Raw genomic sequence first — 26,740 nt, 5'->3', positions numbered from 1 at the left:
CGGGCTCAGGCAATCCACTCACCTCAGCCTCCCAAAGGTGCGGGATTACAGGCTGAGCCACCAAACCCGGCTACAAACTATTTTTGTATGTTACTTTAAGGATGCCACTCTATTGTCCTTGGGTTTGTATAGTTTCCGATGAGGGATTTAATTATTCCTACCTTTTCTCGCTGTGTAAGAAATACATCTTTTTTTCTGTCTGCTTTTAAAATTTTCTCTCTATTACCAGTTCTCTTCAGCAATATGATTATAATGTTTTTGTATTTTTCTTTATTATTATTCTTCTTAGGGTCTTTGAGCTTCTTGTAATTGTAGGCTTAATATTGTCATCAAATTTGGCTACATTTGGTTAAATTGTCTATTATTTCTTCAAATATGGTTTCCCCTGGTTTTTTCTTTCTAAAACTCCAATTATACTTTTTAAAAAAAATATTTTCTCTCTTATTTTATTTTAGGTATTTTTAATTATTTCTTTAAGTCTGTTTGGACCACTGTAAACAAAAAATACCATAAGTTACATAACATAAGAAACAGAAATTTATTTCTCATAATTCTGTAGGTTGAAGAGTCCAATATATCCAGGTAGATTTGGTGTCTAATGAGGGTCTGTTCCTCAAAAGTAGCATCTTCTAGCTGTGTCTTCACATGGTGGAAGGGACAAGGCAAATTTCTGGGGCCTTTTTCATAAGGGCCCTATTTCCACTTATAAGAGCTCCATTTTAATACAATCACCTCGAAGGTTAAGTTTCAGCATATGAATTTTGAGGTGACACAAACATTCAGACGCTAGCAATTATAATTTTCTGCTGTAACATCTAATATTCAGATTATTATTTTTTTATTTTTGGTATACAGAGGGTGCCAAAAAATGCATATACATTTTAAGAAGGGAAAAAACTGTATTAAAATTGCAATACTCAATATATACTGATAACAAAAGATGAATACAAGTCACATTTGACTTCTGCAATTACAAGGGGTGCTCAAAGTAGTTGCCATCAGCATCCAGAGAGCTCTAATTACAGCAAACTACTGCAGGACTAGCTGTGTGAGACCTCCTGGATCTTCAGTTGTACACAGCACACACACTACCATCCGTTTCAAATTTTATGAATATGTGTAATTGTTAGGCATGTTGGAGGTTCTGTTTCATATGTCATTGTATTTCCACAATGTCTCAGATTTCAGATACAACTTCAAAACGATCTTGCACTCCTCGAATGACAAATATGATTCTGCCATTTTCTTTGTCCTGCCTGTCACATGGTGATACTAGCATTCATTTTATTAATGCCATCTTTTGAGTGAACATCATACTACACATTGCTACAGTAATTCAATTCAACTTCAAAAAGTAATACATACATAACATCTCTTAAATGTGTATACATTTTTTGGTACCCCAGTATTTATATCTCTAGAATTTTGAGTTGAGGCTTTTTTATATCTTCCATTTTTTTTTTTTACATTATTACACTCATGTTTTGCCAACCTTCTTGATTACCTGAAATATGCTTTTAAAAGCTCTTCAGTCATATTTTCCTGATTCTTTTTATGCCTGCTACTTTTTATATACTGACATTGTGCATTTTACATTTTAATAGTACTTTGTGGCATTCTTTTCTTTTCTTTTTTTGAGTTGGAGTCTCACTCTGTCGCCCAGAGTGGAGTGCAGTGTCCGCTCCCGGCCACCGCAGCCTCGACCTGCTGGGCTCCAGCGATCCTTCCGCCTCAGCCTTCCAAGTAGCCAGAATTACAGGCATGCGCTACCACACCCAGCTGATTTTTTTATTTATTGTAGAGATGAGGTCTTGCTGCCCAGGTGGGTCTCAAACCCACGGGCTCAGGCAATCCACTCACCTCAGCCTCCCAAAGGCGCGGGATTACAGGCTAAGCCACCGAGCCCGGCTGGCATTCTTTTCAATAGTGTTGGATTTTTTGTGGAAGACGATTAAGTTACTTAAAGTTTTTAGAGAATAGTTCTTGAAAAGCCCTTAGTTTGTAATTATTTGTCCTACTACTGGAAGTGACACCCCTATATCTTCTGTTCCGTGTTTCAGAAGGTCCCTACAATTTCACAGGTAGTAACATGAAAAATTCTCAGCCTTGCGTGAGTCTTGGGAATTGTTCTGCCTTATGTTTTTGTGGTTCTTTCCCAGGCCTTGGGTAGTTTCTTCACATATATACACAGATTAGTACATAGCCAAAGTCTCAAGGGAACCATTGTGAAGCTCTCTTCTCTCTAGTATTTTGCCTCATTAGTTCTAGCTATTTTTGCTGTATCAGTCTTTGATCTCTGCCTCTACCTCAACAAGTTCATTTATCTCTCTTTGAGTTTCAGTTTCCTGTACCCTCACCTGAGAAATATCTCCAGTCACCAAAATAGAATATTTGTGAGGTATATTACCTTAATTGTTTTTCTTCTCTCATCCTCTCCTATGTTGCTTGTTGACCAATATGTAAAGTTGTTTAATATATTTTTCCAATTTTCTAATAGTTTAAAGTAGGAAATTAAATCTCATCTCTTTACTGACTTTATAACAATCACTACCTGAGTTTCTCAACCCTAAGGTATAAGTTCTTAGTAATTCTGTTTTTAATTACAAGACAAAAATAATTATTAATGGTTGCTGCCATAAGTTCTACTTCCCTAAACTTTTTTCTTTCAGTATTGCATTTAGGAACTATATCATGTCTGCAAGCAGACATAGTTAGGTTTATTCTAACATGAAAAGTTTAAGGATATTGACTCATAATTTGTAATGTGTATATCACACTTATAATAATATCAATGCTTTTTTGCATAGCAAATTTTGAAAGTACTTTAAAAACTTTTATGACTTGATACTCATAAAAGATCTGTGAACTAGATAATGTAGTAGTAACATTCTTACTATAAAGTAATCTTAGTTTCCTAACCCAACCCTAAGCCCAGCTACAATCATTAATTTTTCTCAATCCTATATGCTATAAATGTTAGAGATAGGAATCAAACTGAGATCTTCTGACTAGTATAACAATACTTTTTTTTTAGTTTCCAAAGTTTGTCTTACTGGAAGATGTAAACCTGTGTGAACTAGCAAAATATCTAGTATGGGTAGAAGTGGTTTTTGTCTTGTCTTTTCTTGTTTTTAATTTGTATGGTAAAGTGAAAAGAACCAGATTGAAAGAAAGCAGATGGTTTGTAAACAAGTTTTAATCTAAGTAATGAAACAACTTGGGACTGATAAAACAAACAAAACAGCATTTATACAACTAGTGTATATTTAGCTTAGGAATCAAAAAGCACAGACTTACAATTGCTCAGCTAGAATGTATGTTGTAAATGGAGAAAAAGGAGAGTTAATGTATGCCTAATGGTTATGGTGGTTAAAATGCCTACTTAAGAGAGCTATCTTTTTTAGCTTATCAGGAGGTTTAATTAAGAAATCAATCAAATGGTCTTTATCTTTTAATAAGTAGGACAAAGAACAAAAAAATGAGAAAAAATTAATTTTTTGTATTTTATATCTAATATGATATCAAACCTTTGATATGACACTAATTTTTATTGTTCTCTTTTTAAGAAGATAACTAATCTGAAGCCTAACAATTATAATTTCATTTGAAAAAGGCATCTAATTATATACCTAAGCATAGGAAAAAGATTTGCATGATTCTTCTGTAAAAATATAAGATTAAGTTAAAGAGCAGACTGGGTAATCACTACTAATATGATAAAACTGCTGATAACATGTGACTGCAGATAATACTATTTTTTGCAGTAAATGGTCATTCTATCTAGTGTAAAGACAAAGCATCTTTCCTGACTTCACACAAATCACTGCTTAATTTCCCCAACCCTAAGGAATAACTTTCCAATAATCTTATTTTTAGTTTAAAAATAAAAGTAATTATTCTTTTTGTAATACATTCTAGTTGCATATTTTTTTCTCTCTCAGAGTTGCATTTGGGAACTGCAATGGGTTAGCTGTGGTGGATTTTATACAGAAGACAGTACTGTTAAGCATGGGGACCATTGACCTATATAGATCAAGTGACCTATACCAGCGACAACCACGGTCTCCTCGAAAAAACAAGCAGTTCATTGCAGGTAGGAGATAAAACAAGATGGGTCATGAACCCTTATTTGTTCATCTGTTTTTCTTACTTTTAGATTTCTAGTCCTTCTTCTGTGATGCTATTCAAATGCATGGCAAAATAAACTCAACATAATTTACAATACCATGAAAGTTAAGTAAATTGGGTAGAAACTGTGAGAGTTATTAAAAGAGTTATTAAAATGGGGAGTTTTTAACCTTCAATTTGCTTAGAGGGCCTTTCAGCTTTCTTAGGTTGAATTCCTAAGAAATAACAGAAAATGAGAAACTATTAAATGTAAAACTGCCATGAAAATTAGGGCTCTCTAGTTGAAAAAACTGCTGTAATGGTTGTGTTAAACAAATTAATGTTCTTCTAAAATATCTGAACAAATTATTGTTCTAAAATATCTGAACAAATTATTGTTCTTCTAAAATATCTGACCTCTTTGAAAATATAATTTTAGGTCATTCACTACTTTTAATTTTTTAAACTAATTTCTTATTGTAGCTGTCACCTTTCCTTGTTTGATGATGATTTTCCTGGAGATATTTTCATGAATGCAATAAACATTGTTCACTAACATTTTTTAAATGCTATGAAAGGTAACATTTTTCTTGGCAGGACCAATAAATTGATTAATATAACTATAAAAGAGAAGAAACTTAAGACTAATTAGGAGTTAATGCCAACCTTTGCTATGTCAAATTATCCAGTCTTACTGAAATTTTGGTATATATCCAAATAGTTGGCTTTGTAAACACTGCCAAAAATGTGTGTATTTTCTGTTTACTGACACAGTCTCACTGGTAAAAATTAAGCAAAAGGTTTGCACATGGAAACACTTCTATAGTATTGTGTGTTATTTTAGACAATACATTAAAATTTTCTAGTTTTATTTAAAATGATATTGTAGACTTTACTAAATAGACCCATGAAAAAATATTTTCTAATAAAAAATTTAAAAGACACATGATGGTAGGTGTTATTTTCCAAATAACAGGTGTGTGAGAATTTACATCTGAATATAATAAATAATAATTGATAATAAATCAATTTTCCTTTGGAACAAATGATACTTAATACAGTAAAATTCTCCTTCTTTTCTAACCTTTCTTTTTTAAACCTCAGTCATTTCTAAATTGCTAATTTATGCAGTTTTCAAGGACCCAAAATACCTCCTTTAGAGCCTGTGAGTTTTATTGTTAGGGATATCAATTTAGCAATATTCTAGGAGTGTTGGAAATTTCAAATTTTATAGGTTCTGCGCCAATCACTACTGGCTTTTGAAAGGAAGATAGAATAAGATAAATTGAGCATACATGTATCCTAAGGTTCCCTTATGATTCAGAAAGGGAAAGTTGAAATTCATGAACTCCATGGTAGGAATGTGTTAGGTGGTAAGAGGTACTGTTTGCAATGATGAAAGCACTAATTTAGTCAGAAAAGCTGTGAATCCTATGACAGTATCGAAATTACTTGCTGGATATATACAGTGAGGTGAAGAAGAATATATTTTGACAAATAGTACAACTGTTAACAAACTTGTTGACACAACAATTATTACTAGAGCTTAGAATATTGATGATGTTAAAATCAGGAAAAACTGTGATGAAAAACTCAGTTTATATTTAGTGTATAGGATGACTACAATGAGTATTCACTTTACATTACAAAAACAAATTATTAAGCACTAAAATCCCTTGCTTTCTTTCTAATTGATGGAGTAAAGATAATCGTTTTGACATTAATGAATTTGTACATATTATTTATAAGCCAAACAAGTATACTTTCTAAAAACACATAAGAAAACTATGCTATCTACTTGTGTAAGATATTTGATTGAATAAAATTTCTGCAACATTCTCATCATTCATCTATCACCTCTTGCTTTCTAATTGATTTATTTTTTTAATATCTTCTCTCTAATTTGATTACCTAATCTTGCTGCAATTTCTTCATCTTGGCTGTTCTAGATTCTGGTATGATATCACTTCCTTTCACTTTAGACTATTTTTCTCTTCCCTCTGCCTGCTGCTGATGCTGGTGTTCTGGCATGTTCCAAAGACAACTTTTGCATGCGTGGCCTGTCTAACTTTTATCCTGATTTAACGAAACGGATCCGTACTTCCTATCAGAGTAAGTTCTATAAAGATTAGGCAAATAGCGTTTTCAAGTCGTAATGCTTGAGTTAAGTCCACATATTGGTGCTCAGTAATGTGTTTTTTTAAAAACACATTCAGCATGCATGCAAATTTTTGTTTTGTTATGGAGTGTAACCTAATAATTTTAATAAAAATTATTACATGTATGTTTCAAATCATTATTGTCATGTATCCATTCAATCACACTCATTGTTTCAGTGTTTATTTGAACATGCACATCATGTTCTATTAGTGCAACAGTCGTTGTCTTTTGTTTTGAGGAGGAAGAGCCACAGTGTCCTTGTAATTAATAAACTTGGCATACCGATGTCAATAATAAGTTAATGTTTTCTTATTTTGGAAATCTTATGCTTTTGGTCATTTTATAACATTATCTTAACCAGTGCTACACAATTTGCTTCTTTTACATATTGTATATCTTGGAGATAACAAAATATTTCTAATTTCTGATGCCTTTTATGAAAATAGAATACGCAAACACACATTTCTATAGTGATTTTAGGTACCAAATACTGTGAAGTAGGGTAACTAAGATTAAAAAATAAAAGTGCGAATAAGGTTAACATTTATCATGGTAGCAAATGTAGATCTGAAGATGGCTAGAATAAGCGATTCTAAAAACTGTTGTAGAAAGTGTAGGGAGTGAGGGTGTAAATACCTAGAGATGCAGTTGACACTAGTGATGCTATGGGTAAATATTTATTGACAAGAAAAAAATCTTTGCAATATGTTAGTCAGTATATTATGTTTAAAAAGCAAGTTGCTTAACAATATATAAAATATGGCCTTATATTTATATAAAATATACATCTATACACACTCACACATGCTGCTTTTAACCTGGATTTCTTCAGACCTTACCAGCTCATAGATACTAATGGAATTACATCAGTTATAAAATCTAAAACTTTACTGGTTTGTAGCCCTAGTTTAAGAAAATCCATCCTTGTGAAATCCTTAAAATTTTCCTGGGAGTGCCCAGAAGTGACTGTTTTTGCTCATAAATAGTTTTCTACTCTAGCAAAGGACCTTCTTTTGGGGTGAATTCCACTGCCTCTGTTCCTATTGCCTTATGTGAGAACATGGCATCTACCTATATATTGGCTTCTGCTGTTCCTAAAACAGAAACTTACTAGAGACTATGGTATTTCCTGGCATCTGAAAATTATATGAGATGTCAGTTTCTAAAATAAAGTTTTATTGGAATGCAGCCTATCTATCTATCTGCCTATCTATCTAATTATTCGTGACTGCTTTCACATTACAATGGCAGAATTGAATAGTTGCAACAGAACCATATGGTCCACAAGGCCTCAAATATTTACTCTCTTACTCTTTACATAAAAAATGTACTGACCTCTGCCCTATACCATTCTTTCATACCCATCCTCTGTGCCACATAAAGAATGTCAGCCAAAACCTTTCTATACATTATCTCCAGGTGGTTTAACACACATATTCAGACTTCTGAATCTCAATTTAACCTTTTGAAGGCAGGATTTCCCAACATCGTGTGTGTGTGTGTGTGTGTGTGTGTGTGCTCGTGCATGCTCGTGTGTGTATAAAGAGATAGAAAAGTCTCTGGAACATGAGATTATGGATTTTATAAATTTCTTCTTTTAGCTTTACTGTATGTTCTGATTTTTCCATAATAGACATGTAATAATTTTATGGTAAGAAGAGAAATTAGGGACTGAGGATAAGGAATAGAAACAAGCTCTTAGTTCATCATAATTCTACAGCACCAACCATCATGTGAAGTTTAAAGAAGTTCTGAGAAATGCTCAATAATATATTTCCTTCAGAATAAAAAAAGAAAGCTTTTAAAACTTAATTCATAAATATATTATCTAAAATATAATTCCTGTCTACATCTTCAAATGAATTTTCTACTATTCTCCTTAAAAACATTCCTCTTAAGCCATGTTTTTTGGTCTTACTACCCTTATGATTTACTCATATCATCCCCTCTCTGGAAATGTCCTGCTCAAATTTCACTTTATATAGTAAAGCAAAACTTTGCCTTTTATATATGTAGTAAACCTTTCCGGCTGCCATCAGAGTCCTGCTGTGTCAGCTCCTTTATTTAAATGACTACAGCATACAGGCTTGTATACAATCGTATCTGAATCACTTAGTTGACACTTGGCCTAGATTCGTCTGTATGGCTACTTATTTTTATTTTTATGCTCTACCCTTCCAAATGCATGACAAGAATCTGAAGACCAAAATTCTTTATATTGTCTACAGCCAGCATAAGTCATAAGATCATTAAATAAATAATAATGATAGACAGTTAGAGCATGGCAGCAGGGTTTTTTTTCTCTCATACAAACATCCAAGGGAATTTCTTAATCTGACAAATGAAAGAACTACTTACTGCATTCACTAGAATTTTGCAAAGGTAATCATAATTTCTTCTAACCAAAAACCTAAAGTATCAAGACAAAAGTAAAATCAAGTCATTAGAAGGACTTAAAGAGATCTTCCATGTCTATTCCAGTGGGCTCCTTGGTGGCTCAGACAAGTCCTGAGATTTAAAATCAAATTTCCTAAAGTCTTTTCTTTTTTTTTATTATAGAGATATGGGGTACAATTCAGGGTTAGGTATATAAACATCGATCATGCAGGTATCCTTGTTGATGAGGTATGACCCTCCCTCCCCTAGCAGTTTCCCTCAACTGCCAATCCCACCCCCTCTCCCCTGACAGTTTTCCACTACTGCCAATCGCTTTCTTATAGCATTATAATTGTTCAAGGTCAGCTCTTAATGATCAACATCATATATTATGAAAAGAGACTGATTCTTTAATGACTTGAAAGTGTATTCTGCAATTGTTTTCAAAAATAAATTTTATAAAACTTTGTCTTGAAGTTTAACTATTAGATAATATAATCTTGTTATATTTCTACAATCTAATTTTATTATAATAAAGACTCCACAGCATTTTTATGAGTTGTTTCCTAACTTTCAGAAAAGTATATCTGCATTGTTTGTATTTAGGCAGACAACTCAATTCCATTGATTGTCTATTCTATTCTGTTCTGGAACTGAACTCGGAAATCTGACTCGATGTTATATTATTTAATGGTTATTATAACTTTTTGATATTTATTAGTAGATTTCTCTACAGATGAGAAAAATTAGAGTTAAAAAAAATGAAATTAGTCTCTCAAAGTCACACAATAAATAGGAACAAAATTATGCCTAACTGACACTAAAGTACTGACTCCACAGGCTTTTTATTGTATGGACCTGTCCCTAAGTGTCTTTTAGAGTTTGGGGAACATTGGAAGGCAAACCATTATTCTATAATCAGAAACCACTTTTTTCTCAGTTTACAATATCAGTAACTTTTTCACTAGTCATCTTATAGATGAGGCTCTAAGGAGCTGCCTTTCCTAAACTTATCTGCAAATCTTTCACATCATAGAATAGTAAAATTTTATGTTTCACAGATTATAACTTGTAGAAGCAGTGAAATGATTTGGAAAGAACAGCAGACATATGGTCAAAAGATTTAAATCAAGTTTTATCTTGTCTACTTATTGACTACTTAATACATTTGTAACCTTAAATAAGATATTTAATTTCTCTGAGTTTCTTTCTTCTCATATATAAAGTAAAAATTGTAATCTATTACCTACCTTAGAGAGTTGTGAAACTTTTCTGGGTTAATGTACTTCTGTAAATTTAAAAGATGATACCAAGCCTTAGAGAGGATATATAACTTTCCCAGAATTATAACCAATCTATAGAAGACTTGGGGCTAAAACTTAAACTGCTGCCTCATTGCCTACTGCTATTTCTGCTTGTGATAATTACAGAAATTTGGGTGGTTAAAAACTGATAGTATGCCATTTGAATCAAGAGAAGTTTGAAAAGTAGGCTTAGGATAGAGCATTGTCAGAAAGATTTGCTTGTGTTTCAATTTCTAGATATATAACAAGGGATTCTTTGGAGAGTCTAGGCCTTTCTGTGAATGTTTGCCCACTTTCACTGAGTTTTTTTTCTCAGAGTATGGAGAATGATAAAGAGAGGCCAAAAACACAAATAAAAAATAGAAAAGAAAGACAAGGAGATGATTAAAATAAGAAAGAACTAGCAAAGAGAGGTAAATAAACATTTTAAAATAACAGAAAATCAAGAATGAAAAGTAAAACAAAACAAAACAAAAATAAGCAAGCCATGAAGGAACAAAACTCTGCAAAAAAACTCCAAACAGAATGGTAACATAAATTGAGAAAAATAATTCATTCATTCAAAAAATATTTATTGAGCATCTCCTGTGTCAAACATTTTTCTAGACATTAAATAAACAGTGATGAGTGAAACAATTATGTTATTTTCCTTTCATTTATAATAGATAATGACAGATAAAGAAATTCATAGATATACTGCTATACTTTTTAGAAGGTTACAATGCTATGACAGAGGAAAATGAGATAAGGAGGGAAAGATAGACCTATTTTTGAGAGAACTGTCAGGAAACAGCCTATCCAAGGAAGAAACATTTAAGTGAAGTTTTGCAAGATAAGAAAGAACCAATCAAAGCTTTGGATTTCCACTTCCAACAAAGATGAAAAGAAAGAGTCACCAGTACCAGATTTAATTTCCTATCTGAAGCAACCCCCCATTAAAAAAATTTTTTTTAAATGGATAAAGCAATGGTTTTTAAGACACAGGTTATCAAACAGTGAAAAAGGTAATGGGATGAATGGGAAACAAAAGAAGTGAATCCTGCAATCACGCCCATTTATTGTCCTGAGAAAGTTTCTAGGCTGTAGCAAAGGGAGGGGAAACCTAAAAGGAAATCAGTAAGCTCCCTGAGATGGAAGATGGAGATGATAAGCCAGGAAAACCAAAGCAGCTGTTGCTTACAAAGTGAATTTCAGGGATCTCCAGAGTTTTCCACTAGAGCAAAGTGCTGATCAACATATACATATAAGGAAACTCTTCAGGGACAGGTAAAAAAATCTTCTGAAAGGATTAAAGGAAACAATACCCAACACTCAAAGGAAAAAGTGCTCTTCCCACCAGCCAGACTAGAACAAGTTTATAACTGATATCTACTTCTATTCCACGTTGTACTAGAGAGTCTAGCCAGTGCTGTCAGGCAAGAAAAATAAATAAAACTTATCTAGATTGGAAAGGAAGAGATTAAATAGTCTTTATGCATAGACAACATGATTGTCTATAAAGAAAACCTAATAAAATCTCCCAAGAGAAGTTACTAGGACTAAAATGTGTATTGAATAGTGTGTGGGATATAAGGTCAACATATAAATATCAATTATATTTCTATATACTCACAATAAACAACCTAAAATTGAAATTTTACAATACCATTTACCATAATATAAAAAAATAGGAAGCACTTAGTCATAAATAAGATAACAGATATGAAAGTCCTATACACTGAAAACCAGAAACATTACTGAGAAAAGTTAAGAAACTCTAAACAAATGAAGCATTACATCAAGTGTATGTCTCAGAAAACTCAATTTTATTAAAATGTCATTGTATTCCAAATTGTTCTGTAATTCCAGTGCTGGATCCCAATAAACGTCCAGCGGATGTTTTTGTAGAAACTGACGATCTGAAAAAAAAAAAAAGAAAGAAACTGACGATCTGATTCTAAAGTTAATATAGAAAGGCAAAGGATTTATCACTGGTTGTAGTGGCTCAGGCCTATAATCCCAGCACTTTGGGAAACTCAAGGTGGAGGATCACTTAAGGCCAGGGTTCGAGGCCAATCTGGGCAACTTAACAAGATGCTGCCTCTACAAAAATTAAAAAGGAAAAAATAGCAAGTGTCACAAACTTGTAGTCCTGGGTACTCAGGAGGATTGCTTGAGCCCAGGAGTTTAAGGTTTCAGTGAGCTATGATCATGCCACTGCACTCCAGCCTGAGTAAAAGAGCAAGACCCCATCACTTGAGAAAGAAAGAAAAGAAGAAAAGAAGGAGGGAGGGAAGGAAGGAAAGAAGGAAGGAAGGAAGGAAATGAATGCCAAGGATTTAGAGTAGCCAAAACAACTTTTTTTTTCTTTTCAGGTTTTAAAACAAAGTTTATTAGAGAAAGAAGACTGAAAAGAAAGGGAGACATGCCAGAGTTGGCATGGGCAAAATAAACTGCCCAAAACAGCTTTTAAAAATAATAATCACTTTCTGATTTCAAGACTTATTCAAAAACTAAGGTTATCAATACGGTTTGGTATTAGTCCAAAGATAAATAGATCAATAGAACTCAGGAGAGACTCCAGAAGTAAACTCACACATTTATGAGCAACTGATATTCAACAAAGGTACAAAGGAAATTAACTAGAGAAAGAATAGTCTTTCTACAGATTGTACTTAAACAATTGAATATCTTGTATAAAAAATTATGATCCATACTTTTTATCAAATTTTTAAAAATTAACCCACAATGGCTCATGAGCCCAAATTAAACCTAAAACTATAAATCTAAAAAAGAATTTTAAAAATTTTGTGACCTTGGATTAGGCAAAGATTTCTTAGATAAGATACCAAAAACATGCTCCATAAAAGAAATTATGGATAAATCAAACTTACTTAAAAGTATAAATTTCTGCTATTCAAAAGCAACTTATGAGAATGAAAAGTTAAGCCATCGCCTAGGATAAAACATTTGCAAAGCGTATATCTTATAGAAGACTTGTATCTAAAATATACCTTAAAATTCTCAAGCTCAGTAATAAGGAAACAAACACCCCAATAAAAATGGGGATAAAACTTGAATGAACAGTTCACAAAAGATGACATATGGATGACAAATATGCAAAAAAGATACTCAGCAACATTCATCATTAAGAAAATGCAAATTAAAACTACAGTGAGATATTATTATTCATCTACTAGATATTTTTTAAATGGCTAAAATAAAAAACATTAATCATGGCCAGTGTTGGAAGAAATGTGGAAAAACAAGAACTCTCTCACACTACTGTGGGAATGTACAATGGTATAGCCATTTGACAGATTCTTAAAGAATTAAACATGGCCGGGCACAGTGACTTATGCCTGTAATCCCAGCACTTTGGGAGACTGAGGCAAGAGGATTGCCTGAGCTCAAAAGTTCGAGACCAGCCTGAGCAACATGGTGAGACCTTGTCTTCACAACAAATCAAAAAATTAGCTGGGTGTGGTGGCAAGCATCTGTAGTTCCAGCTATTTGAAAGGTTGAGATGGAAGGATTACCTGAACCCAGCAGGTTGAGGCTGCAGTGACCGTGCAGTGGCCACTGCACTGAAGCCTGGGTGACACAGTGAGACTACAACTCAAAAAGAAAACAAAAATTAAACATATGCTTACAATATGACCTAGTCATTTTTCTCTGAGTTATTTATCAAAGAAAATTAAATCACGTGTTTATTCAAAGACATTCATAGAAACTTTATTTGTAATAGTCAATACTTAAGCAACTCAAATTTCTAACAGGTAACAGGATAAGCAAATTCTTATGTATCCATACCATGGTACACTATTCAGCAATAAAAAATATATATATTATTGATGAAAGCAAAACATGGCTGAATTGCAAATAATTATGCTGAAATTTTTAAAAAACAGGAAAAAAAATGACTACATGCTATATGATTTCATTTATATAAAATTCCAGGAAATGAAAATTAATACATAGTGACAGATCAGTGCTTGCCTAGGGTTGAGAAGGGACATATGTGGGGAGAGCTAGAGGAGAGGGTTACAAAAGGGCAGAAGGAAATTATTGGGCATGTTTGTTATTGTGGAGATGGTTTTACAGGTATATATCTATGTCAAAATGTATCAAATTGTACCTTTTATAAATATATCACTTAAACCTTAATAAAACTGTTTTCCCTAACCCGCAAAGATCTGGCACAAAGAAGAGCAGGGAGAAGCACATTCCAGGTAGAGTGAATGTCTCATAAGAAGGTTCTAAGGTGGTAAAGGATTTAACCATCATCAAGGAATAGAAATAATACCAAGTAGGCTGAGAATGTAGTGCATAAGAGGGAAAGTGAGGTAAGATTTTCTGGTAGAGATGAGCAGGGACATGATCTTATAACTTCTGAAGCAATTATAGCAAATTATCTTTTAATTTAGCAGGGGAATCATATGCTTTGATTTAGGACCTAAAAATATTATCCACACTGTGGTGTAAAGAAAATATTGTTAGGCCAAAAAGAAAGTAAACTATATACCCATTAGGAGGCTAGTATTGTACTCCAGGCAGGAAATGAAAATGATCTTGACTAGGTTGATAGCAATGTTGCTGGAAAAAAAAGGTTAGATTCGAGTATCATTAGCATTTACAGAGCTACTGATTATAATTCAATGTGGCAGATAAGAGAGTAGAATCAAAGATTATTCCCAGATTTTGGCTTGAGTCACTGATTGCATCATGATAGTATTTACATAGATGAAGAAGCTTGAAGTGGTTGGGAGATATGAGGATAAGAAATAGAGTTTGGTTTTAGACAGGTTAAATTTTGGTATGTCTGTCATGTATCTAAATAGGCATGTAATGTGGACAGGTAATAAAATCTGAATACCACTTGGGAGGTCTAGGGCTACAATTTGTAATAGCATGGAAACTACCTAGAAGAGGAGAGGGGGAAGGAGGAATGGGGTGAGGGAAGAGGATTGTGAATAGAGACATTTGAACATTTAAATTCAGAAAAAAGAGGAGTCACCAGGGAGAAGAGAAGGGCACCATCACAGAAGCCAAAAGGGGGGGAATGTTTCAAAAAGTGGTAACCTGTGTCAAATGCTACAGATAGGATAAATAGGATAAGCTCAGAAAAGTGATTAGTGGATCTGGCCCTGTGAAGGTCATTAGTGACCCTTTAAAAAGTAGTTTTAGGAAAGCAGTGGGACAAAACTCAAAATAATGTTAAGCTGAAGAGTGGTCAATGAGGAGATAGTGTAAGTAAATACGTCCTTAAATATGTCTAGTTATGAAAGGGGACAAAAAAACTGGATCAGTACCTGGATTGGAGTAAGATTTTAAAAGGAGTTTGGTGTGTGCTTTTTTTTTTTAAATCTTAAAGGATAGAGCATATTTTAAAGTAATGTGAATATGGAGTAATGCATAGAAAAAGAGAGATTGGTGTTAAGGAAGAGAGGGAATAATTAAAGGAGCAAAATACTTAAGGAATGAGAATCAGTTAACATATTGAAGAACTGGCATTTCATAGAAGGCTTCTCCATTATAATAAATACATAAAAGGAAAGGAGAGAACTGCAGAATTAAGAGATAAATTGAAAAGTGTATGATTTGGCTGAGAGATGAAGCAAGTGATTATTGTATCTCTGATGTTTAGTTCTGTATCTTAGCAGGTTTCCTTTCTTTTTGAGATCAGTTTTCCAGTGTAAATTTTCTTGCTCCAAAGCTTTGTGTTAAAAAGCAACTATATTGAACTGTAATTAGTAGGAAAAATATGTTCTCATCCTTGAATTTACAAAAATCAACAAAACAAAATAAGGGCTATATTATCTAGCAGTATGTATGAGTTTTCTTTGGTTAACATCAAACAAATAAAATTGACTAATAAAACCTAGGGCAGTGTTTCTCAATTAAGAATAATGTTGTCTCCCAAGGGATATTTAGTAAGATCTGGAGACATTTTTGGTTGTCATAACTGGAATGGAGGGATATTCTACTGACATCCACATTTACGGTGTATCCCCACAACAGAATATTATTTGGCAAAAATGTCAATCAAATTGAAAACATTCAGAGCAGACCATTTTATATGATAAATGATAATTTTGAAAAGAAAAGTCCCTGAATGAAAAAATAAATATGTATTGGATACAAGTCTCTTAAAGAATACTGATATTTTATTTAACATTCACAAGTTGTTGCTTAAAATATTGTCCTAGTTATATTATCAAGGTACATTGCAGGTATACATTCTTTAAAAAAAAATTAGGAAAGTTGGTATACAGCCTGGGCAATATAGAAAGACCTCATTTCTACAAAAAAAAATCTAAAAATTAGCTGGGCATGGTGGTGTGTGCTTGTAGTCCCAGTACTTAGGAGGCTGAGGTGAAAAGATCACCTGAGCCTAGGAAGTTGAGCCTATAGTGAGCCATGATTGTGCCACTGCATTCCAGCTTAGGTGACAGAGTAAGACCCCAACTCAAAAGAAGAAGAGGATGAAGAAGAGGAGGAGAAGGAAGGGGAGGAGGAAGAGGAAGGGGAGGAGGAGGAGGAGGAGGAAAAGGAAGAGGAGGAGGAGGAAGAAGAAGAAGAAGAAGAAGAAGAAGAAGAAGAAGTTGGTATAATTTGCTGTATCCAAAAGGATTATATCTTCTCATATTCAGTTGTGTACTTATCATTAAAAGATCTATATCTGCTCCAATCAGAATTTATTACATATTTTCTGATAAATCACTAAACAGCCTCTAAGTTTAGTAACCAATTTGCTTTACTTTATTTATGTGTCAGACATAGCTATATACACACATAATCTTAAGGAAGTCTCACCATTTAGTACTAAGTATATCTTTAGAAAAAGCATAATTTTTTGGTATGCACCATGAGCTCTTTGATAGAATATACCTACTAGTGTCAGTAATGAATTAACCAACTTCACTGCTTTACATTTCTCTGATTCATCATATCTTCAATTTGGCTTTCACAATATTTCCAACTTATCAAATATAAGTGAAGGATGAGCTTTCCTTTTCCAGACAGGATGCTGAAAGATCTCCATCCCCATGAAAGCACCAATGATGAAAACAACAACAATAACAAGATCCTGTGGTAATAACAATGATAAAATTAAAATGATTCCTTCCTATGTGACTATTGAAGAGTGATAGATTTAAAGAAGTCTTGTTAACTAAATACCTGAGAAGGAGGAGTCATTTATAGGTAAACAGAAAGTTGTAGCTGCTTCCATATCTGGGGCAAGTGACTGACCTGGGTATGGGTGGGTGAAGGAATGGGTCTTTCACAGATGGACAGATAGAAAAGATTGGAAAAGGAAGTGAATTTTAATGACTGTTTGGACTGGCCTATGAATTGGAATTTGAGAGTCCTAAATACAAGAATAAATCATTCTCTGCCACCAAACCCTCATCACTTCCAGAATTTTCTGAGAAAGTGGCAATGCAGGTAGGACTTGAAAAAAAAAATTTTGCGCAGTCTTGATATGCTTGCATTGTGGAGTTATTATAGAATTTTAACAAAAAAGTGAATTAAGGTGAATTAAAACTATCTAAAACTGCATCCCAACCCTGTCACTGCATAAATACTAAGTTCAGTAATTAACCCCTGGGCAAAGTTTGAGTGGTGGATTGAGAGACAAAGAGAGATTTTCTTGGTCCAATTTGAAACAAAAATGGAGCTTAATCTGATTAAAGTCACAGTCCGCCCTAGCTTAGTTCAAAACTTTGTAAAATCTAAATGATCATCACTTCACTTGAGCCACCCAAGAAAGGAAATGGATATACAGCTATATACATATATAGATATAAATATTTCTTTAAATACTTCAATTTTTACTATTATATACATTGCATACCATCATAAATTAGAAAACATGCAAAGAAGAAGAAAATTGTGACTCATAATTGAGTAGGAACAAACGTCAATATAAACAGACCCATAGATGACCCAAATTGAAATTACAAGGCAAGAACTTTTAAACAACTATTATAAGAATATACAGGAAAAGATGGATTGGGATGAATGACTATGTTGGGGGATATCAGGAGAAAAACTGAAACTCTGAAAAAGAACCAAATGGAAATTCTAGAACTGAAAAATAAAAATAAAATCAAAAGTTTATGGAATTGCTTTAACAATATATTGCACAGCAGTACAACCTATCAGTTAATTTGAATATAGATCAATATAAATGACCCACACAGAAACACCAAGGTTTGTTGTTTTTTTTTTTAAGTAACAAAAGCTAAATGAGCATCAGTAACTGTGGCTGAATATTTTTCTATATTTGATTAGAGACATCAACTCAACATCCAAGAAACTCAGAAAACCCTAAACTAGAAAAGTACAACGAACATCACACTTAAGTCTTTATAGTCAAACACTAAAACCAACATACAAGAGAAAAATCTTAAAAGCGGTAGAGAAATATACACACATACGCAAATACAGGGAACAATTATATGAATAATGAGTGATTTTTGTATCAGAAATATGAAGCCAGAGACAGTATAATGACATCTTTAAAGTGCTAGAGAAAAATAATTGTCAATCCACGATCCTGTATCTAGCAAAAATATCATTTAAAAGTGAAAGTAAATGAATTTATGATTAACAGATCTAATTGCAAGAAATGGTACTACAAGGAAAGGTAAAGAAAGTTTTTTAAACAGAAAAAAAAAATACCAGATAGAGTTTTAGATATACAGTAAAAAGGCAGAGCACTGGAAATAATAAATATGTGCCTAAATATAAAAAATTATTTCTTTAATTCATTAAAAGTTGATTTACTCTTTAAGAAATAAGAATGTATTGTGGGATTTGTAACATGTGGAAATAAAATTTATGACAATAATAACACAAAGTATGGGAGGGAGTAAACAGAAGTATATTTTTGTAAGTCTCATGATAAAAGAAGTGATGTAAGAATAATTAAAGATATAGTATGATGAATAATAGATGCATGTTATAATTCCTACAACAACCACAAAAAAATAGAGAGGTGTAGCTAAGAAGCCAAAGAGATAAAATAGAATATTAAAATATTTTATTTTCTCAAAGGACAGAAAGAAGAAGCAGTGAAAAAAAGAACTGAGGGGATGAATTGAAAACAAAAAGGGAGGTTATAGACACAAACCTAAGCCCATAAAAGATTATATTAAGTGTAAATTCCAGAAAAAGAGAAAAAGATTATGAGACGGGATTAAAAAAACAAATACCAAGTGTAGTGTACATGCTGTTTATAAGAGGCACACGCTAGCCGGGCTCGGTGGCTCAGCCTGTAATCCCGCGCTTTGAGAGGCTGAGGTGAATGGATTGCCTGAGCCCACAGGTTCGAGACCCACCTGGGCAACTTGGCGAGACCTCATCTCTACAATAAATAAAAAAATCAGCCAGGCATGGTAGCACATGCCTGTAATTCTGGCTACTCGGAAGTATCGCCAGAGCCCAGCAGGTTGAGGCTGCGGTGTTCTGAAGCGTGCCACTGCACTCCAGTCTGGGCGACAGAGTGAGACTCCAACTCAAAAAAAAAAAAAAAAGAGTCACACTCTAATTATATAAACACAAATAAGTTGAAAATAAAAGAAAGGGCCAGGTGCGGTGGCTCAAGTCTATAATCCCAGCACTTTGGGAGACCAAGCTGAGAGGATTGCCTGAGCCCACGGGTTCAAGAACAGCCTTGGCCACTTGGCAAGACATCTCTACAATAAATCAAAAAATTAGCCTGGTGTGGTAGCACATCTGTAGTTCCAGCTACTTGGAAGGCTTAGGCAGAAGAATTGCCGGAGCTCAGCTGGTCGACGCTGGGGTGGCCATGATGATGCTACTGCACTCCAGCCTGGGCGACAGAGTGAGACTCCAACTCAAAAAAAAAAAAAAAAAAAAAAAGAAAGAAAAGAAAAGAAAGGAAAATGAATTTGATGAAAACTCTAACCCAAAGAAAGCTAATGTGACTTCAAGGCACAGAGATAGAGAAGCGGTTCAAATTTATAAAGTATCAATAAGATATAAAAATTCCATACTAGTGTAAACCTAATAATAAATATTCACATATAAAACAAAAATTGTCAAAACTAAAAAATAGATAAATCTACAATCATTGCTGGAAATTCATTTCTTCTTGAAACTGGACAAATGATAGAAATTGTTTAGGTTGGAAAAAAAAAAAGTTAAGCATTTAGCTTAACCAAATTGATCTAACTGACATAAATAGATGCCTACACCATGCAGTTGAAAATACACACTCTTTTCAAGTAGGCATGTAATATCCACAATGATAGATTGGGCCATAAAACAAATTATAGTGAATCACAATTAATTGAAATCAAGGAGATTATGTTCTCTGACCACAAGAGAAATTAAATTAGAAATCAATAACAAAGATGTCTGAAAATTCTCTAATATTTGAAACTTAAGCAACACATTTTTAAAGCTCATGGCTTTAAAGAAATCATAAAGGAAATTTTAAAATATTTTGAACTGAGTGAAAGTATAAACAACATATCAAATTTTGTGAGGTGATTGTTAGAGTAGTGCTTACAGGAAGATTTAAAACATTAGATGCTCACATTAGATTTTAAAGAAATCTCATTTTATAATCTAAACTTTTTTCTTAAGACACTGAAAAAGAAGAGCAATGAAACACAATGAAAGTAAAGAATAAAGATCAGAAATGAATGAAATGGAGGACAAACAACAAGATAGATCAACAAAACCATTTTTCAAAAATAATAAAATCTATAAAAAACCAACAAGACTGATCACAAAAGAGGAGAAAACGAGAATAATCGATAACAGGAATGAAAAAAAGAGAGTATCACTATGGATTATACAGACATTAAAAAATAATAGATTACGAGCCAGGCACAGTGGCTCACGCCTGTAATCCCAGCACTTTGGAAGACTAAGACCAGAGGATTGCCTGAGCCTAGGGGTACGAGACCAGCCTGGGCAACTTGGTGAGATCTTGTCTCTACAATAAATCAAAAAAATTAGCCGGCATGGTGGCTCACAGGTACATGGAAGGCTGAGGCAGTTACAGGTACATGGAAGGCTAAGGCAGAATAATCACCTGAGCCCAGCAGGTTGAGGCTGTGGTGATGGTGAGCATGCACTGCACTCCAGCCTGGGCGACAGAGTGAGACTTCGACTCAAAAAAAAAAAAAAAAAAACTATGAACAACACTATGCCTACAGATTGACAATTTAGATGAAATTAGGGATTCCATGAAAGGCAAAACTTACCAAAATTGGTACCAAACACATTGAAAAATATAAATAATCCCTATCTGTTACTGTTTTTGAATTCAAAATTAAATACCTTCAACAAAGAAAACTACAGGTGCCAGATAGCATCACTGATTAACCCTATCAAACATTTAATGAGGAAGTAATTATGCAAATTCTCCCAGGGAAAAGAAAAAGAAGGAACTTTTTCTAACTGGTTATCTGAAACCAGCACAAAGTTGATAACCAGACTTTGACAAAGACAGTACAAAAAAAGAAAAATACAAGCCAGCCTCACTCATGAGCATAGATGCAAAATCATAAATAAAATATTAGCATGTGCAAGACAGACATATAGAAGAAAGATAAAGCATCACAACCAAGGTGGATTTATTTCAGGAATACAAGTTTAACATTTGAAAATCAATCAGTGTAAAACACTAATTAATAAAGGAGAAAAACAACATAATCAATACATGTAAAACATTTGACAAAATTAGGTATTTATGATAAAAATTCTCAGCAAAACAAGAATATTTTCTCAGTTGAATAAATTTCACTATGAAAAACCTACAGCATCATATTGATTGCAAAATATTGAATGTTCTTTTTTCCTAGAATTAGTAGCAAGGGAAGTATGTCCAGGCTTATCGCTTTATTCAACATTAGAAGGTGATCTAGTAAGGATAGAAAGCGAGATAAAAAATTCTATGCCAAAATAGTAGAAAGAAAATGTTAAAACTCATTTTATTTGCCAATGGTATAATGGTGTATGTTGAAAACACAAAGAAATCTACAAAAACACTGCAGAAACAATAAGTGAATTTACCAAAATTAAAAAATACATGTATTTAATTAATTACATTTTTATATAATAGCAGCAAACAATTGGGAAATTAACTTAAAATAAAAAGACTATGTACACCGGGTAGGCTTCCAGATTTGAGGAGCATCATAGACCCATTCTTCAGAGGGCTCAGGGAAGAGAGGCAATCTATAAGAACAGAGAGCTTTGGAGCTCTCCTCAAAGGAACCGACCTTATTTGAAACAGAATGTGGGGAAATTCAAAAGGGTACTCTCAAAATCAATGAAGAATTTTGTGGTAATGAAATTAAGGGAAGTTGATAGCTCTTCTTAATCAAAAACAACATACTAATCTATATGTGAGCTAGTTCACCAGTAAGAACCAAAGAAAGAGACAGTTAAGAAGAGCCCTCCTGAGATTTGAACCTCAAAGACTGACCTCAAAATTATCCCTGTCCAAATTTAATTGGAACAGAATGTTGTACACCATATCTCCCAGAGCACTACCAAAAATAATAGAGCAATCACCTATCTGTGATTGTGGAACATAATAGCTGTGTGTAAGATTATCAAAGGCAAACAACTTAACAGAGAGATCAGAGAAAGAGATGGTCAAAGAGAACCCTGCTAAAACCATTACCATCTCAGGTTGACTATATGTACATGAAGGTTGCACCTTCTGAGAAACAACACCAATGCAGGGAAAACAAACTTCACTGAAATAATCTAGCCAAGTTATTAAACAAATAAATAAGCAAACAGCAACCAAAAAGAAACTGGAGGAGGGAGGGAAGTTAGTAATCGTATCCAGAATTGCTACAATATATTACCTAAAATGACCAGTTCTTAACAAAGTATTATGAGATATGCAAAGAAACAGGAAAATGTGATCCTTTCACAAGAAAAAGCAAAGCAACAGAAATTTCCTGTGAGAGGGCTCAGATGTTGGATTTTCCAGACCAAGACTTCACAGCAGCCATTATAAATATATTTAAGGAACTGGAAGACACTATGCTTAAAGAAGTAGGGGAAGTCATGATGACAATGTCTAATCAAATAGAGAACATTCATAAAGGGATTGAAATGATATAAAAATAACCAAATGGAAGTTCTATAGTTGAAAAGTACAATAAGTGAAAATAAAAGTTCACTTGCTAGGACTCAACAGTAGATTTGAATGGACAGAAATAAGAACAAGCAAACTTGAAAATAGATTGATAAAGACTGCACATCCTTTTAAGAGCAGAGAGGAAAAAATTTGAAGAAAAATGAATAAAGCCTCAGCAAAACATAGAACACCTTAAGTGCACCAACCCAACATGTACATAATAGTATTATCAGGAAAAGAGATAGAAAAAGAAGCAGAAAAAATATTTGAAGAGATAATGACTAAGTACTTCCCAAATTTGCTGAAAAGTATTAGTCTTTCCATCCAAGAAGCTGAATGAATTCCAAGAAAGGATAAATGGAAAGCCATCTATAACCAGACACATCATTGTAAATATGCTGAAAGATAAAGACAAAGAGAAAATCTTGAAAGAAGTAAGAGAAAAATGAACTCCCGTAAGATTACAGCTCATGAGACACAATGGAGGCCAGAAAACAGTGGGATGACATGATCAAATTAATCTAATGAAAAAAACTGTCAAACCTGTCATTTTTTCAAAAATGCAGGTGAAATAGACATTCTCCAGTAAATAAAAACTGAGAGAATTTGTTACTAGCCGAGCCACTTTACAAGAAAACTAAGTTTTTTAAGCTGAAAGAAAGTGATAAGTGATAAGTCTCAGTTGGTAAGTTGAACCTACACAAAAAACTCAAAGAGCACTGTTAAGGTAATTATGTAATTATAAAAGACAATGTAAATGCATATTCATATTTCTTTTCTTAACCAATTTTTAGAGACATTTATAAAACAACATGTATATTAGTTGAGGGGTTTATAATGTATAGAAATGAAATATATTTATCAGTAATAGCAAAAAGCAGGTGAGTTGGAACAAAGTTGTATTTGAGTAGGCAGATGATTCCAGATGATAGCCTGGATCCATTGGAACAAATGAAAGGAACCAGAAATGGCAAAATCAGAAGGTCATAAATAAATGCTTGCTCTTCTTCTCAGATTTTATAAAAAACATAAAATTATATAAAGTGACAATTATGTTTTGTTGGTTTTATAATATATACAGACGTAATATGTATGCCAAAACCAGCACATAGAGGGAACAGAGCTATTAAACAGTAACATTTCTGGCCAGTCACAGTGGCTAATGCCAATAATCCCAGCACTTTGGGAGGCCAGGGCAGGAGGATCATTTGAGGCCAGGAGTTCGAGATCGGCCTGGGCAACAGAGTACAAGTAAGTAAATAAATAAATAAACCTTAAAAAGGTAATATTTCTACATCTTACTGAAATTAAGATAGTATACATCTAAAGTAAATTATGATAAGATATATATGGTAAATCCTAGAGTAATATTTTCAAAAAATATGGTGAAAGATTCATTAAAGGAATTAAAATGCTATACTAGAAAATAGTCACTTAATACCAAACAAAGCAGTAAAGGACTAGAGGAACAAAAATGATATGAAACCTTAAAAAAACTAACAACTTTATCCATAATATTTAATGTGAATGGATTAAAAATTCTATCAGAAGACGTATATTGTGAGACAGTGATTTTTAAAAATCAAGATCCAACTAGATGCTGTCTATAGGAGACACATTTTAGATTTAAAGATGTAAATAGGTTGAAAGTAAACGAATGGAAGAAGATCATGCAAACAGCAACCATACTGGAAGAAAATATTTACAATACCTACTTTTGATAAAAGATTCTTATCTAAAATACATAAAGAATTCCTACAACTGCATAACAAAAAGATAAGCAGCCCAACATAAAAAAATTAGCCAAAGATTTGAACAGGAACATCACAAAGAAAGATCTATGATTAGCCAATAAACACATGAAAAGATTCTGACTATCAGTAGTCATCAGGGAAATTTAAATTACAATTACAATAAGATTCTACTATAAAAGAAAGGCTAAGATTTTAAGAGGCTGATAATGCCTACTCTTGTTGGGGACATTAAGCAACCAGAGCTCCCATAAGTTGTTGCGGAGAACGCAAAATATACAGCCCTTGTCATACGCAAAATATACAGCCCTTGTCATACCACAGTGGAAAGATTATGGAAATGTTCGATGACAAAACAAACAAAATAAAAGACTTTTACACATAGTTACTTATTACAGCATTATTTAGTATGGCAAAAACTGAAAAACCTAATACTTCACAATAGAGGAGTATTAAGTAAAAAGTATGGTATATCTTTATAATGATTTAACAAAATTTTAATGAGATGTAGGAATTGTTTATGAAATAACATTGTATAGAAAAACCCAATTATAAAAATTGCTTTATTGGGTTAAAAATAATCATGGAAGGAAGAAAATAAGCCAAAATTTTGATAAAATTATGTGGTTTTATAGTTTTCTTATCTCTTCTGTCACTTTTCTATATCTTCCAAGTTTTCCACAGGAACAAAGCACTACTTCTATAGTCAGGGAAAAAAAGTTTATTGTAAAACAATTATTACTTTGAATAATTACCTAGGACTGAATGAAGATGACTATAAAAATATCTAGTTTAGGGTTTGTACACATTGTAAATAGACATATGGAAATGACTTTATTTTAATGATTAGTCCACATTCAGTCCAGCAGGAGAGTAGATGAAGTCAGAGGGAACAAGAGAAAACAACAGATTCAATAAACAGTACAGAAATAGAAAATATGGTATTTTCCAGATAAATGAGGTTTAGCTCTTTTAACATCAACTTTTCTATTTTAAAATTTTGATGAAACTTTTTCTAACATATGCATCATAATTTCTTGCCTACTAAATACATTATAGTGACCGACTCCTAGCTCTCCTACGGCTGCGCTGTATAACCTTGAGGAATGGATGTATTAGCCTCTCTGCTTCCATTTTCTTTTGGGGGTAATAATATAACCTCTCTCATAGTATTGTAGATGTGAAAAGGATAATTTGTATAAAACATTTAGCAGAGTATTAAGTACAAAATAATAGATACTAGTTGTTATTACTATTACTACAAAGAAAATATGGCATAGTAGGCATTCAATAAATTTGATTGACTAACTCAATTTATAGTGAGGTCCTCAAAGTCTTTCGAGATTTGTATAACACCTCCTTCTATTAAGCGGTCCCAGATCACTCACTGGTCATTACAGTTCCTGTTTCTACCTATTCTTTGATTGCTATTCCAAGTTACTTTTCTTACTGTTTCTAGTTGTAGTAGTCTTCTCCCTTTTAACCTGCTGCTTTTAATTTGCTGCCAGATAACAAAGCCTGTTTAAGTCAGTAAACTTTCAAGGAGTGCCTAGGGTAGTTTTATAGCAACCCTATAGATTATCATTCATTGCTTATTTAATCATAAACTTTTCCTTATCTAATTTGTATCTCTAAGGTTAAGACTGTGTTCAAGATAGTTTAGTTTAATGAATGTCTCCTTCTAGATTAGTAGTAATATTTATATTAGTAAATACTGTAAGTGTATTATGATTATAAATAGAAATTCAAAGATTGGATGAGCGTTAAATTAAAAGTTTTGAAATGTTCAATGAAGTAAGAAATAGAGCAAACAATAAGTCTTGTAGTTTACACTTAAAACTCTGTGAGCAGCCGGGCTCTGTGGCTCAGCCTGTAATCCCGCGCCTTTGGGAGGATGAGGTGAGTGGATTGCCTGAGCCCGC

The 26,740-nt window shown here is 33.2% G+C and overlaps 1 long non-coding RNA gene across 1 annotated transcript in view; it reads left to right on the top strand.

Annotated features, from left to right (window-relative positions):
• The first annotated feature begins 3,953 nt into the window (after positions 1-3,953).
• LOC103255856 overlaps positions 3,954-26,740 on the top strand; it is a 24,184-nt gene continuing 1,397 nt past the window's right edge. Inside the window, exons 1-2 of the long non-coding RNA XR_504046.1 lie at positions 3,954-4,093; positions 6,148-6,219. This is a non-coding gene — a long non-coding RNA (uncharacterized LOC103255856). The remainder of the gene's footprint in view (positions 4,094-6,147; positions 6,220-26,740) is intronic.

This window comes from Carlito syrichta, unplaced genomic scaffold (genome assembly GCF_000164805.1).
Source record: "Carlito syrichta isolate Samal-C Ts95f unplaced genomic scaffold, Tarsius_syrichta-2.0.1 Scaffold288477, whole genome shotgun sequence".
NCBI lineage: Eukaryota > Metazoa > Chordata > Mammalia > Primates > Tarsiidae > Carlito > Carlito syrichta.
Note: the sequence above shows the minus strand (reverse complement) of the source record. Positions and strands in the feature narration are given on the sequence as shown.